Here is a 15,310-nt window from a genome sequence, read left to right on the forward strand (position 1 = left end):
AAGTAAATCAGCTATGTGTTTACATATGTCCCCTCTTTATTGGATTTGCTTTCCATTTAGGTCACCACAGAGCACTGAGTAGAGTTCCCTGTGCTATACAGTAGGGTCTCATTAGTTGTCTATTTTACACATAATATCAATGGTGTATGTATATCAATCCCAGCTTCCCAATTCATCCCTTCATCCTCTTTCCCGCTTGGTATCCATACATTTGTCCTATATGTCTGTGTCTCTCTGCTTTGTAAATTATCTTTACAAATTTTTTCAGATTTCACATATATGTATACTATTTGCTTTTCTCTTTCTGACTTACCTCACTCAGTATGACAGTCTCTAGGTCTATTCATGTCCACAAATGACCCAATTTTGTTTCTTTTTATGGCAAAGTAGTGTTCCATTTTACATATGTACCACATATTCTTTATCCATTTCTCTGCTGATGGACATTTAGGTTGTTTCTATGTCCTGGCTGTTGTAAATAGTGCTGCAATGAACATTGGCGTGCATGAGTCTTTTTGAACTATGACTTTCTCTGGCTTTAAACCTAGCAGTGGGATTGCTGGGTCATGTGGTCATTTTCTAAGGAACCTGCATACTCTTATCTGTAGTGACTGTATCAATTTACATTCCCACCAAGAGTGCAAGAGGGTTCCCTTTTCTCTAAACTACATCCAGCGTGTCTTGTTTGTAGAATTTTTGTGATGATGGCGTTTCTGATTGGCATGAGGTGATGTCTCATTTTAGTTTTTATTTGCATTTCTCTAATAACTAATGATGTTGAGCATCTTTTCATGTGTTTGTTGGTCATCTGTACAACCTCTTTGCAGAAATATCCTCTTAGGTCTTCTCTCCATTTTCTAGTGAGATCTTTTTTTCTTTTTTTGATACTGGAGTGGGTTGCCATTTCCTTCTCCAGGGGATCTTCCCAACCCAGGGATCAAGCCCAGGTCTCCCGCATTGCAGGCAGACACTTTACCATCTGAGCCACCAGGTAAGCCCCAATCCTGAGCTACATGAACTATTTGTATATTTCTGAGAGTAAAGCTTTGTAAGTTGCTTCATTATAAGTATTTTCTCCCATTCTTATACTCAGGAAATGTATTTTATTCAGATTTGTCTCTAATTAAATACATCAAGTATATGTTAAGATCATTAACAATTCAACAACAAGGAGGATAAATAATAACTTCTTTGCTTGCACGTCACAAGTTAAGCATGCTTTCCAAGCATAGTCCATATGGCCATGAATTCTTCAGCAGGTTTCACTGATGTCAGTCAATAAGCATTTCCTGAAGACATCTTTGGGATGTGATGCATTGAAGAAATCCATGCATTTTCTCCTCATCAGTTCATTTGAGTTCAGTCTCTCAGTCGTGTCTGACTCTTTGTGACCCCATGGACTGCAGCACTCCAGGCCTCCCTGTCCATCACCAACTCCTAGAGTTTACTCAAACTCATGTCCATTAAGTCAGTGATACCATACAACCATCTCATCATCTGTCATCCCCTTCTCCTCCTATCTTCAATCTATCCCTTCATCAGGGTCTTTTCAAATGAGTCAGTTCTTTGCATCAGGTGGCCAAAGTATTGAAGTTTCAGCTTCAGCATTGGTCCTTCCAATGAATATTAAGGACTAATTTCCTTTAGGATGGGCTGGTTGGATCTCCTTGCAGTCCAAGGGACTCTCAAGAGTCTTCTCCAACACCACAGTTCAAAAGCATCAATTTCTGAGCATTTAGCCTTCTTTATGGTCCAACTCTCACATCCATACATGACTACCGGGAAAACCAGAGCTTTGCCTAGATGGACCTTTGTTGTCAAAGTAATGTCTCTGCTTTCTAATATGCTGACTGCTGCTGCTGCTGCTAAGTCACTTCAGTCGTGTCCGACTCTGTGTGACCCCATAGACGGAAGCCCACCAGGCTCCCCCTTCCCTGGGATTCTCCAGGCAAGAATACTGGAGTGGGTTTCATTTCCTTCTCCAATGTGTGAAAGTGAAAAGTGAAAGTGAAGTAGCTCAGTCGTGTCCGGCCCTTAGCAACCCCATGGACTGCAGCCTACCAGGCTCCTCCATCCATGGGATTTTCTAGGCAAGAGTACTGGAGTGGCTTGCCATTGCCTTCTCCAAATATGCTGTGTAAGAGGGTCATAACTTTTCTTCCAAGGAGTAAGTATCCTTTAATTTCATGGCTGCAGTCATCATCTGCAGTGATTTTGGAGCCCCCCAAAATAAAGTCTCTCACTATTTCCACTGTTTCCCCATCTATTTGCCATGAAGTGATGGGACCAGATGCCATGTTCTTAGTTTTCTGAATGTTGAGCTTTAAGCCAACTTTTTCACTCTCTTCTTTTGCTTTCATCAAGAGGCTCTTTAGTTCCTCTTCACTTTCGGCCATAATGGTGGTGTCATTTGCATATCTGAGGTTATTGCTATTTCTCCTGGCAATTTTGATTCTAGCTTGTGCTTCATCCGGCCCAGTGTTTCTCATGATGTATTCTGCAGATAATTTAAACAGGCAGGATGACAATATACAGGCTTGACATACTCCTTTCCCTATTTGGAACCAGTCTGTTGTTCCATGTCCAGTTCTAACTGTTGCTTCCTGACCTGAATACAGGTTTCTTAAGAGGCAGGTCAGGTGGTCTAGTATTCCCATCTCTTTCAGAATCTTCCACAGTTTATTGTGATCCATACAGTCAAAGGCTTTGGCATAGTCAATAAAGCAGAAATAGATGTTTTTCTGGAACTCTCTTGCTTTTTCGATGATCCACAAATAATTTAGTAAGAAAGGCAAATCATGACTATTGGGTTGCCCAGAAAGTACATTTGAGTTTTTCTGTAACATCTTATGAACTCTATTTTAAAACCCCAAAGAACTTTCTGGCCAACCAAGAAGCTTCACATTCGTTTTCCACTCTATAGGTAGAAAAAGGAGGGAAAAAGTTTCAGTGCATGAGACTATATTAGTTTAAAAATTAGGACAATTATTACAGACAACTTTGCAACAGAGCTGCTTTATGACTTTGGTGAGCCCTCAGCATTTGTCTTTGCAGTCCCCCTTCTTCATTAAAAAATATTAAAATGTATACGTTATGTTTGTGTTGGTATAAAGACAGATTCTAAAGATATATATTAAAATATTTTCTTCTACTTAAAAGTTAAAATTATCTCTGAATTCAGAAGCAATTAAAACAGTTTGTGGGCTGTTAAACTTAGTGTGGGCCCTTGGCCCTGTGCCTAGAAGTTCAATTTTCTCTGGTTTAGAATGTGCTAGAAACCAATTTGGCTTCTTGCCTCTGTATTCGAAACCATTTGATCCTTCTGGATGTTAAGGTTATGAGGTCTCCTGAAGGTGTTAATCTTGATTGTGTGTGCCTGATCTACCAGGGTGATTCTGGGTTTTTTGTTGTTGTTGTAGTTTTTGTTCTTTAATTTTTTTTTTTTCTGAAAGTGAAGTGATGTAGGCGACAAAAAATAGGGTGTGGAAGTCACCTGGAGATACAGAGTAGACATAGTTTAAAGATGTGTATATAAAATTAAACTTGGCAATGATTATTCTTTTCTGCCTTCTTTGTAAGCCACAGTCGTTAACTGTTGTCAAAGGGTGTCACATATATGTAAGGGAATCATTTTGCAAGCCCACAAAATATGCTTCATGGACCACCTGAATCTATTAAACCTGGGACTTACAATGTAGTTATACCTGGTATTTACCATTTATACCAGTTATTTATAATATATATTCCTACCATCATACCAGAATTTCTCAGAGGGGAGGCAAGAAGATTCACCTTTAACATTATCTCCAGGTGATTCGTATGGACTTAGTATGTGAGACCCAGATGTCTAATTGTAAAATCTCATTAAAGTCTGAGATTTTATGATTTTAGAATATTTGAAATATATAAAAAAAAAGCCTACACAGAGGCAATATGTTAAGGGTGCAGTGATCCAGACTGTATTCTTTGACACTGTTTTACCAACTGAGCACAAAGGGGAAGTGACTTCTTTTGTCCCTCTTCTATTTTTGCCATTGGTTAGGAGAATTTCTCCTCAGTCACATATGTAGCCTAATCGGCTGCTATCAGAGAAGTTTCCTGAGCATGTTAAAGTGTGCACGGAGATGCTTTTTAGTAGATGCCTGTGGAGTTGATGGCTCACATGCTGCCTTGATCTAGGGCCTGTGGGATTCATTCCGTGTTTTTGATGGTGCACTAAATGGCACCTGACTCCTTGTATGAGTTCAGGAGTCTTTCCTGCTGTTTAATTCATCCTCAGGGAGTGACTTTGGAATTGGGAAGACTAGAGTTAATGCTTCTGGTATAGTTACTTTACTTGTGCAAATAGATATATTTTTTCAAAAATACTATTTCCCACATGAGAACAGATATTGAGAAGACCTGACAGATTTTTATTCTTTACAAAGCAAGTAAATTTTTTCCTGTCTCTATTCTCTTGTTCTATATTTATTAGCATAATACATGCCTGTAGAAAATTTGGAAACATATAGACAGATAAAGTGATATTAGAAACCTCAACAATCCTATCACTTAGATCTACTCATTGTTGACACTCCTGAAGGTTCCTGATGCATTTTCATAGTTGAGACACACAGTACTTACTATTCTAATCTTTTTAAAGTAACATTATTTGAAAGTATTTTTATCAGTTACATAATACCCTCTCCTATAGATTCATAGTATAATTACACATTACTGTTACAGAGAATTAAGGCTCTTTCTAACTCTGCTTCATTGTGGATACATATTTAACTGTATTTCTTACTATTTGCTGAAGAAAATAAAGTCACTGAAATATGCTTGCTGAAAATAACAGTATTTTTCCAACTATTGATACATTTTGGAAAGTCATTTTTCATAGTCTTTGCTTTTTATTGCAAAACTAGCAAACATGAACCTTGAGAGAAAACACTTATAATGTCTCTCAATATTCTGAGATATTTGATGCAATGACTTAAAAAAAATTATATGGTAGTAGAATTTATGGCAACTACTAAATTGATATATTGAAAATCTAGAGAAATTGTGGTATCAAAAATACTCACTGTATTTTTAACATCATGCTATGACTTTGGAAAGTCCTATAATATAGAGAAACATTAGATGACTATTAAGGAGCTGGTGGTAAATATAAATACTGGATGTAGGAGAACTTTACAGAAATAGGAAAGACTTAAACATATAAAGAGGTTACAATTAAGAAATAGATCTGAAAAGAAAGGGGCTCTCTAAATCTCAAGCTGATAGAAAGATATTTGAATTTCTCAAATATTTCTAAGTTAGATTCACATATTACTAAGGTAGATTCCTGGTTTCTTGGTACAGAGAAATAAAGAATCTAGGATAACTATGATTTACATATAGTATAATCATGAAACGGAGAAGGCAATGGCAAGCCACTCCAGTACTCTTGCCTAGAAAATCGCATGGACAGAGGAGCCTGGTGGGCTGCAGTCCATGGGTCGCTACTAGTCGAACACGACTGAGTGACTTCACTTTCACTTTTCACTTTCATGCATTGGAGAAGGAAATGGCAATCCACTCCTGTGTTCTTGCCTGGCGAATCCCAGGGACGGCAGAGCCTGGTCGGCTGCCGTCTATGGGGTCGCACAGAGTCGGACACGGTTGAAGCGATGTAGCAGCAGCATAATCATGAAAAGATTAAAAGATAATACTGACCAAAAAAATGGAAAGAGTCTACCCCCCTAACTCACCCACAAAAGGCAAAAAAGGAGTAGTTTTATTCATGCATTCTAAAACAGATGAAAGAAAGAGAAACATTTAGGAAGGGAAAGGGTCGCTAAAAAGTGGTCAATAGCTGGAAGTTAGCCATGACTAAGGCTACGGTTTGGTTTCTGAGGCTGGATAAAGGGAATAGATGTACTTTAATATTGCCAGGAAAGAGGTAATTTTGCAGCCCTGCTTTGTATTAAGTGCCAATCCTTATTTTAGCAGGAGAATGGCTCATTAACTGTACCACCATGGTCCTAGGTAAACCCTTTAGCTTAGTAAACTGGACGATTTCAGCACAGGCACCTGGGATCCTTCCTAGTTGAGACCAGCTCACAAATGGACATCTGGATCATCACCAACTAGGCTGGACTGTCCAGAATGCTTTCTTACTCAGAACCACATATCTCAGCACAACGTGTCCTAGATCCAGTCCTTAGCTTAGTCACCATTGACATTGCCTTTTCACAAGAAAACACAAGACAAGCATTTTATTTCTAAGAAATAGAATATGAACTTCTCAGATCGCAGTTCTCTGGGGGGAGGGGTGGGAGGTCTAGAATTCCTTAAATCCCAAATGAAAGGAGCTTAGTCAGCATTGTGAAAGTGAAGTTTAATGTTTACATTTATTTTAAGATTCGATTAGGTAGACATTTGATTTCATAATTGTGCTCTCAATCAGGCTCAGAATCCAACTCATGTCTTTTTGTGTGTGTGTGTGTGTGGGGATATTAGTGTGCAATAAATCATGTGGTTATAAAACAGCCTCAAGATAGATATTCAAGGTAGACATTCAATCAGGTTTTTTAAACAGTTCATTATCAGTTCCTGGAAGCAATATTCAACACTCATGGACAAAGTGGAGTCTTGAACAAAGGAGCCTGGGAAGCAACTATTTCATCTGCATAGAAATGATACTTACTGCAACGGCTCTATCCTGGGTAGGGCCGGGCTTGGAGGTGAATAGGGACATAAGGGCATCAAAGCTACAGAAGCATTCAAAGACTGCAAAATAAACAAAATAAGTGCTGTAAGGAAAAACTGAGCAGAATGTTAAGTGATTCAGCAGAGTTTTATGACGCCTGAAAATTCCTCGGGCAGACTCTGGAATCTGATGGAGAATGAAGATGGGGTGATTTTTGTGTAATTTGAAAGGTTACAACAACAGATTCCGCAAGAGTAGTTGCTGTTAGAATCCTGAGAAGCCTCTGGCATGCCGCTTCTGATTTTTAAAAAAATTCATTACATGATATCAAATATATCTCCTTCAACTCAAATAATAGTTTACCAAGTACTCACCAAACCCAGGCATAAGACACAGGCTTTGCTCAGATGCATCACATAAGGTGAACTAACAAACTAGAAACAAGTATTTCAAATTACAGAGAGAACAAATTGAGTTGCAATGTTAGTTTTCTGACCATAAAATGTACTAGCCCATAGACTCATCACCTAAAGGAAGTGAGTAAGATGTATCTTGGAGAAGGCAATGGCACCCTACTCCAGTACTCTTGCCTGGATAATCCCATGGATGGAGGAGCCTGGTAGGCTGCAGTCCATGGGGTCGCTAAGAGTTGGACACGACTGAGCGACTTCACTTTCACTTTTCACTTTCACACATTGGAGAAGGAAATGGCACCCCACTCCAGTGTTCTTGCCTGGAGAATCCCAGGGACAAGGGAGCCTGGTGGGCTGCCATCTATGGGGTCACACAGAGTCGGACACGACTGACGTGACTTAGCAGCAGCAGCAGCAAGATGTATCTACAGGGCTTCCCAGGTGGCTCAGATGGTAAAGAAAATGCCTGCAATGCAGGAGACCCTGGTTCAATTCCTGGGTCAGGAAGATCCCCTGGATTGGGAAATGGCAACCCACTCCAGTATTCTTGCCTGGGAAATCCCATGCACAGAGGAGCCTGGTGTGCACAGTCCATGGGGCTGCAGAATCAGACACACCAGAGCACACAAGCACAGGAGCATTACTACAATCACTTAAAATTTGTTGAACAAAACATGGAAGGACACTTGGGAGGAAATAAGCAGGAATATGAAAGTTTTCCATCTTCTGTTTCAACTCTGTGTGTGTGTGTTAGTCATTCAGTCATATCTGATTCTGTGTGACCCCATGGACTATAGCCTGCTAGGCTTCTCTGTCCATGGCGTTCTCCAGGCAAGAACACTGGAGTGGGTTGCCATTCCCTTCTCCAGGGGACCTTCCCAACCCAGGGATCAAACCAAGGTCTTGTGCATTGCAGGCAGACTCTACCATCTGAGCCACCAGGGAAGCTTCTCTATGTTATCTTAATTTCATAGTCCATCCTGCTCTCTTTATATGCTTTTTCCACCTCCAATTGAAATATAGATGTATGGAAGTACTTTTTTTAACATTTGTATATTATTAAATTTTGCCTGGTTTTTTAGATAGGACATATGATGTAATAGACTAGAAACCAATATATTTTATTTTTCCTCTCTTATTTTCAGAAGTATACACACACTCATCACACTAATACATCTGATTTTTGTAACAGTCTATTCCTTAAAAATCAGTCATCATCAATAGGCTCATTAGCAAACAGAGACTGCTACGGGAAATTTTCTTACACACTGGAAGGAGTAAATCATCCTCTGCCCATAAATGTATTTGCTATTCTGATAGTTTTAAACTGGATTTTATATAGTTGCCACAGGCTAGAGTCTCATACTGAATAGTTCAGAGTTCTGATTCCTGTAGAGTTGCACATTAGGATAATCAGACTAGTGTAGTTTGAGAAATTACATGGGGCTTGAGATATTTTAAGAATTTTGGCATATAAAATCACTTGGCAATGGTCCACATCAACCAACATGTAAAAGATTTGAAAAAAACAAATGAGTAACAGTTTGTAATCCTTTAAATGAGATATTCCTGGTAGGCAATCCTCAAGTGAATGGAATTTTTTTCCAGTAATTCAATGAAGACTAAACTATTTTTAAGGTCCCACAGATGAAAAAAATATACAGTAGAGAAATATAAGATTGAAAACCTCTGCTATTTTTAATTTTGAGTCTTCAAAATAAGTTTCTTAAAACCTGTATCTAAGTAACTGTCAAGATGTTTCTATTAATGCTTTATATATTATTTTATACAAAGTGCCATGAAAATTTCTTAACCTTATGAGCTATTATCTCTATTCTATAGATGAAGAAGCTGAGCCTTAGTAATACTGTGTGTGTTAGTCCCTCAGTGGTGTCAGACTCTTTGCGACTCCATAGGGGATTGTTGCTCACCAGGCTCTTCTGTCTATGGAATTCTCTAGGCAAGAATACTGGAGTGGTTAGCCATGCTCTTCTCTAGGGGTTCTTCACAACCCAAGAATTGAACTCAGGTCTCCTGCATTGCAGGTAGATTCTTTACAGTGTGAGCTACCAGGGTAGCTCCTGATATTAGTATTAGTAATTGTGAAAGTGAAATTCACTCAGTCATGTCTGACTCCTTGCGACCCAATGGACTATATAGTCCATAGACTTCTCAAGGCCAGAATACTCAAGTGAGTAGCCTTTCCCTTCTCCAGAGTATCTTCCCGACCCAGGAATCCAACCGGGATCTCAACACCAGTCAAGCTACCAGAGAAGCCCAATATACCTGATTATTAAATGGGAGAGCTAGGATAAGACTCCACACTTGCAGTGTCTTGTCCTTTTGAATACTGTAAATATCATTTTGATCTGATTGGATGCACTTTGATTAGTTCACATTGTAGGGGAGCAAAACTAGGCTCTCTAAAATGTCTCTTTAGCATGCAGATTATTTTGAGTGGAAAATAATCAACACACAAAAGGCTCTGGAAAAAACTTTGATCTGTCCTCACCCCACCAATTGCTTGAGGAATTTAAAAAGGAGGGCCTGTTGGAGGAAGGAAGTTCTCACCAGAGATATCTGCAGTGAATATGAGCATCTGTTGTGGGGGAAAGTCTTAGACGTCAGAGTCCACTCTGTCTTCAGTTGTCTCTTCAAGGACCCCGCAAACATTTGTTTATCAAATATTTGTTTTTCCATCTCCATGTCAATTGCTTTCCTCCCCTCTGAAGTCCCAAATTCCTGTTCCCAACATCCTCTTTTGCTTTCCACTGAAGATGGTATTTAAGGTAAAGACTGGCCATTTTCATGAGTTACTCAATTCTCCTGGGTGTCTTCCATGTAAACATGTAATTAAGTTTGATTTTCTCCTATTAATTGGTATCATGCCAATTTAATTCTCATGCCAGCCAGAAGAACCTAAAAGGGTAGAAGAAATTTTCTTCCTCCCCAAAAATGTGTATGGAAAATTGGAGGACTCTCCAGTACATTTTGAACTTGTACCTATTTTTTTAAATACATACAATTTGAGTTCATTCCTACTGTTCTATTCCAAACATCTACTTTAGTCTCATACATATCTTAATTTTAGAAATGGTGAAACAGCTTGAGCTGTCCTCTCTTGGAAGTATGTTTACCTCACTATCATCTCAGCAAATTATTTGTAATTTAACCCTGCTTTCAAATGCTCATGTTTCAGATAGTCCTATTATTAGGGGAGAATTTATTTAGTCAAAGGGGAGCTCATGCACAAATGAGAAGATGTGTTCTGAAATATTATTGCAGTTTTTTTCTACAGTACAGTAACAAGAATCTCACCATTTTCTGAATCCAAAATAAGACTTAGGGCTTGAAAATCTTGACATACAATTAAATACAATACCTGAGATTCAGAAAGCTGTTGGAAATCCAAGATATCAGATAGCCAAGATATCAGGCGTAGAAAAACATAGTCATATTCTGGTCTTTGCTGACCTAGAATATGATGCATTATTTTGGGGGAGAGGAATAAATATTCAGCTTTCTCTTTTTCTTTATAGCATATCATCATATGTTCATTTAAAAAACATGAAGTATATTAATTTGTATAAGAGCAAGAATTGTGTGTAGTTATGTTATGTTCAACACAGGCAATTTACCTGGTACATAATAAATATTCATTTATAATTATTCAATATGTGAATGATCATACAAATAAAATAATGAATTAATGGTTAACTAGCTGATTGCCAAAGAATTGATGCTTTTGAACTGTGGTGTTGGAGAAGACTCTTGAGAATCCCTTGGACTGCAAGGATATCCAACCAATCCATTCTAAAGGAGATCAGTCCTGGGTGTTCATTGGAAGGACTGATGCTAAAGCCGAAACTCCAACTTTGGCCACCTCATGTGATGAGTTGACTCACTAGAAAAGACTCTGATTCTGGGAGGGATTGGGGGCAGGAGGAGAAGGTGACGACAGAGAATGAGATGGCTGGATGGCATCACCGACTCAATGGACATGAGTTTGAGTGAACTCCAGGAGTTGGTGATGGACAGGGAGGCCTGGCATGCTGTGATTCATGGGATCACAAAGAGTTGGACAGGACTGAGTGACTGAACAGAACTGAACTGATCCTAAGATCCAAATGCTATCTCCTTTGCCTATTTGAACAAGTGACTTCTAGAACACCATCTAAAAATATGTCCCAAATAACAGTTCCCTTGCAAGGATCAAATGACATGGAGAATACAGAAATCTTTGCAAAACTTTATATACATTTTAGGCTATGTTGAAAAAGGACAAAAACCTCTCTGAGATTATTTCAAATCCACAATTTTAGGTCAAATGCCAACATTATTAGTGATTTTCAGAATATCTTCTTTGAAGGGAATATATGAATATAAATTTTGTAATTTAAAAATTTCTATATTGTTATATGTGTTTATTTGTGTTTTTTCCTTTTAAACATTCAAAACAGCTTTTCCTTGGAAGTATTTACTCCATATTTCCATAGTATAAAGTATGTTACTTTTAAAAATTCAAATTGATCTATTAGATAAATTGTAAATCCATTTGTTTAATCTACTGCCTCTTTCCTCACAGATTTCAACCAGGTAATAGCAATGATTATTTCTATGATTTGGATAAGGAACACAAAGTTTAAATGCAGTATCTATTGTCCTAGATCAGAAATATCTGTTGGTACCATGACCTATTTTAATTCTTATAATTATTGTACATATATATTTATTGTATGACATGTATAATAAGAAGCATTTTATTTTAGAAAATAAAATGAAATTATAGTTATAGAAATTATAATATAATGAAATTATGTTATAATTATAGAAGAAATTATGCTACAAGGATATTAGAAAATATAGGATATTTCACATTGTGCTATCAGTAGATTCCAGCTAAATTGAATTTAAAATACTAGAAAAAAATGGATTTCACTTTCCTTCTTGAATGTAGAGAATGATATGCAATATGCAATATATGCAAAATGGATATTGAACCAAATACTTGTTTTATAGAAAATGCATTGCAAGCTTTTCTCAAAGGCTATTTTCTTCTGTAATACTGCCAAGTCCAATGTGATCTTAGTTTGGCTGAAGTATCCCAGTCATCACATTAGGAAAAATGCACAGTTAGATACTTTTTTTCAAATTTCAAGAGCTTACCAGAAGTTATATGCTGCCCTTCTGCCATTCCATATAAGACAGCTCAAGTTTGCTAAAGGAAAAAGAAAAGTTTCATTTATTTTTTAATGTAGAAAAATTGTTTTATGGTGGCAATAAAAGGGACAAGAAACAAAATTGCACTAAATCTTACAAATTTGACAAATTAGTAAGATTTTTAAAAAATTATTGGCCTATTATTTATAATGCTGTGTTAGTTTCAAGTGTATAGAAAAGTTATTCAGTTATACTATACATATATTCATTCTTTTTTAGGTTTTCTTCTCATATAGGTTATAACAAAATATTGAGTGGAGCTCCCTTTGTTATACAGTAGAGCCTTGTTGATTATATGTCTTCTATACAGTAGTGTGTGTATTTTCATCCCAAGTTCCTGATTTATCCTTTCCCCCTCCATGTTTCCCCTTTGGTTTGATTTCAATATCTCTAAGTCTGTTTCTGTTTTGTGAATAAGTTCATTTGTAACGTTTTTGAAAATTAGATTCCTCATGTGAGTGCTACTATATGCTATTTTTAAGTCTGAAAAAATTTTGTCTATTCTTATTATAAATAGCTTACTTTGAAGAAAATAAATTAATAATGCTCAAGAAATGATGTATCCTAATAAATAGATGACACTTTATTTGACAAAGGTATTTTGAACTTCTCTACCACTTCCTCCAAGAGTTCATGGTGGAATTTATTGAAAATTAAATGGCATAAAATTAATTCATTTTGACTCCTATGGAAGATAAGATGTCAGGATACATCTTCAAAATGAGTATTTGCAGATGATTTTTCTTTAAACATTATAACTTATTTTTATTAAATTTTGTCCCTGTAATATACAAAAAGAAAGATGAATATTGGTGGGATTTTCCAAGCAAGAATACTGGAATGGCTTGTTATTTCCTCTCCAGCAATCTTCCCAACCCAGGAATTGAACCTGCAGCTCCTGCTGCAACTCCTGCATTGGCATGCAGATTCTTTACTGCTGAGTCACCAGGGAAGTCTATATTGAAGTTCATAAAATGCAAATAGTTCTATCACCAATTATATACCCATTTTTAACCCACTTGTCTCCTTCTTAAAATTTTTGGAGATTGGTATTATAGATAATTATTCCCAATATATATATAGAAATCTTCCAAAAACATACCTTAAACATCAATCTGTCAAGAAGTACTGTTCCTCTTTTCCTCTCTCTCTTCCTCTTCCTCCTTTTTTATTGCTTTTGGGATTGAGCTGACCCTACAGTCAGGTCAGGGGCACATTCTCAGAAAATTGAAAGATTTTTTTTTGAGCTATATTATTTGTGAAGCTTTATTCTAGCAACTCACTAATATAATAGTGAAGAGAATGTTCAAACTGTCTGTCTTCAGGAAATTAACTTTCAAGCAAGTAAAAAATTAAAAACATAATAATAAATGTAGTTTAACACAACATGATTTCATGGTGTTATATGAAGAGATTAAAATGAAATAAGATGGTGGAATGTAATACAGGTGAGGTGGTAATGTATTCAAGAATGGTGCTATTTCACTGGAAGGCTCAGAGATGTTTCTTGGTGAAAGTGACCTTTAGGCAGAGATCTGAAAGGTGAAGAAAAGGAGACACCATGGCTGACTGTGTGTGAAGAGGATTTTAGGCAAGATTCTAAGAAAGGAAAGTGGAAAACCAAAAAGCCCAATGTGGCTCCTCTGGAAGTGGTGTGTGCAAAGAGATGAGGTGGGAAAAAGGCAGAAGCCTATAGGCTGTGGTGAGCAGTTGTATAAGATGAGTTAAAAGTAAGAGAGATCTTCTTATATAAAATGACATTCAGTTCAGTTCAGTCGCTCAGTTGTGTCCGACTCTTTGCGACCCCATGAATCACAGCATGCGAGGCCTCCTGGCACACACTAAATTCTTCATGAGTACATCAAAAGATGTCATAAAAACCATGTGGAGATGGGCAACTGATATCTGCAGATTCATTTTTATTATTAATCATATGAGAAATAAGAGGAAGATGTGACCTCTTCCTTCTAGTGAATGTTTAACTCAGTTATTCATGATCAAGTTTACTGTTCCTAAGTTAACACATAAAAACTGTTTGACCCGTGTCTAAGTGTGAACACCCAATGAACTAGTACTGTCTACCTTCACCTGGACTGTTCATAAGGCTGGACCATGTTTGTCCCTGGGCCTCTCCCTCTCTCATCTTTCATCACAACTTTCATGGACATTCTCCTCCTACTCTACCTCCAATTCACTTGTCTTTGCTGATGACCATCTTTCAAAGAGTTGAAGAAAATACAAATCATCAGAGTTCCTTCAGCTCACTCTTCTCCCTGCCTTCAGAATAAATTCAGTATTTATGTTCTTTCCTCTGAACTTAACAGCAAGAAATTTCCTTCCCTATCCTTTATTTCCAGAACAATCTCTTCACTTGATTCTGACTCCCATCCTACACGCCTTATCCAAGAGTTTGCTTTTTAGTTTTGTTTTTCTCATATTTCATTAGTCTCCAACCCTTCTTCTCTTCTTTTCCCTCCTGCAGTTCTACCTCCCTTCAACTTTCCCTTTTTCCATTTATCTTTCCATTTACCTTTCTTCTTTGAAGATGTTAAACTTATTTAAATATCTAAGCATGAAACAAAATAAATAGTTGAAAATCTTTCTACTGCATTAATTCCCCTTCCCTCTAGACTCACAATCCTATTTGCTGTTTCCTTTTACCACGCAAATCTTTTGTTATAAGAGTTGACTTTATCTGGTTTTATTCCCACAAACCTGATTGACATTTCATCATATAATATGAAGGTTCTTCTTTCATCTCCTTTCTTAAACATGTTCACTAAATTTACCTCTTTTCCACATTCATATAGAAAACTTTACTACATTTTACTGAACCCAATGATCTCTTTTGATTCTCATTCTTTTGACTTATACTTTATGATATTGTTGACTGTCTCTTGAAAAATATTTTTTCAGCAGCATTAGTGAAAAAAAAATCAATATATAAAGAAGTGCACATATTTAGTGTGTACAATCTGATATGTCTAGACACAGGCAAACA

The sequence above is a fragment of the Moschus berezovskii genome, chromosome 13, assembly GCF_049115385.1.
Source record: "Moschus berezovskii isolate FMDL1 chromosome 13, NW_MosBer_1.0, whole genome shotgun sequence".
NCBI lineage: Eukaryota > Metazoa > Chordata > Mammalia > Artiodactyla > Moschidae > Moschus > Moschus berezovskii.